The sequence below is a fragment of the Frankliniella occidentalis genome, unplaced genomic scaffold, assembly GCF_000697945.3.
Source record: "Frankliniella occidentalis isolate FOCC.00 unplaced genomic scaffold, Focc_3.1 Scaffold168, whole genome shotgun sequence".
In the NCBI taxonomy this organism is placed as follows: Eukaryota; Metazoa; Arthropoda; class Insecta; order Thysanoptera; family Thripidae; genus Frankliniella; species Frankliniella occidentalis.
In genome coordinates this window covers 644,671-645,705 of record NW_026267294.1, presented here as the reverse complement: position 1 = coordinate 645,705, position 1,035 = coordinate 644,671, and the positions used below count along the sequence as shown (strand labels likewise).

Below are 1,035 nucleotides of genomic sequence, written 5' to 3'. Positions count from 1 at the left end.
TCAGCCTCGCCCCCAGACGACCCCGCCCGGTTATCTACGCCCCCTGCGGCCACTCGAGGTCAAGCGACTTCGGGTAATAGTATAATTGATTCAATATCATCCGCACCTTAACTCTCCTCTCTCTTGTCGCCCTGTGCCGGGTGGTGCCGGGTGGTGCCGGGTGGTGCCGGGCCTCTCCTTCGGTTCGCGAGCTTCTGCTAACCGCGCGCCTGTTTGTGCCCGGGCCCCGGGCCCCCGGGTCCCCGGGCCCCCTCGGTGACGGGGCGCCCTGTCCCACTCCAAGACTATTGCAGTTGTTCCATCTCTCGGTGCGGTTTGCACTTGGCCGGTGGAATTGTCTACCCCGCCGGTCTCGTCACGTCAACCGAAGCCAAAAATGTCTTTTTAGAATTTCTGTTCGCCATTGGCGTTCTAACTTCTGTCCGCCATTTCGTTAATCCGATTTCGCACACCACCTAGAGTTCAGTTTCCCATAGCGACGGAAAATGGCTTCGTAGCACGGTGAAGCGTCCCTCCCTTGCAACACAACCGATTTTAGTAAAGAGACGGGGTGAAGCACTCCACGATCGCCACAGGCCGAAGCCTTTTTCGTGGCGAAGCAAAGCTTCCTTCCGTCTTCGAATTAGCTCCAGGAACTCATCTATGGCCTGCCACTTTGGCGACCGTAGTTTCCGATGCCATAGCGCCACGAATTCCCCTCGCCAATGGTGAACCAAATTTCGTACCGATGTCTTCGGAATTGACGTTTGGTTTCAGTCGCCGCGTCGAATTGTCATTGATTCTTTTGACAGTGCAGCCCCGCCCTGCATGCGTGCCTGGCCGTGCTGCTCCCCGGGGGCGTGCCGGGCACGGGCACGGCACGGGCAGGAGGGCCAGGAGAGCTCGCCCGGGCCGGCCCGGCCCGGCTGACCCCTAACCCCGCCGCGCCGTGCCCCGCACCTTCCCTCCCCCTCCTGGGCGGGGCTGTGCCGGGCTGTGCCCCTCCCTGTTCACTTTGGCCAGCCCCGCGGGCCGCCGGCTTGCTCCTCACGCCCC

At 61.9% G+C, this 1,035-nt stretch overlaps 1 protein-coding gene across 3 annotated transcripts in view; it reads right to left on the bottom strand.

Annotated features, from left to right (window-relative positions):
* LOC113208915 (aromatic-L-amino-acid decarboxylase) overlaps positions 1-1,035 on the bottom strand; it is a 17,507-nt gene that overhangs the window by 10,328 nt on the left and 6,144 nt on the right. The gene's annotated exons all lie outside the window — the stretch shown is intronic.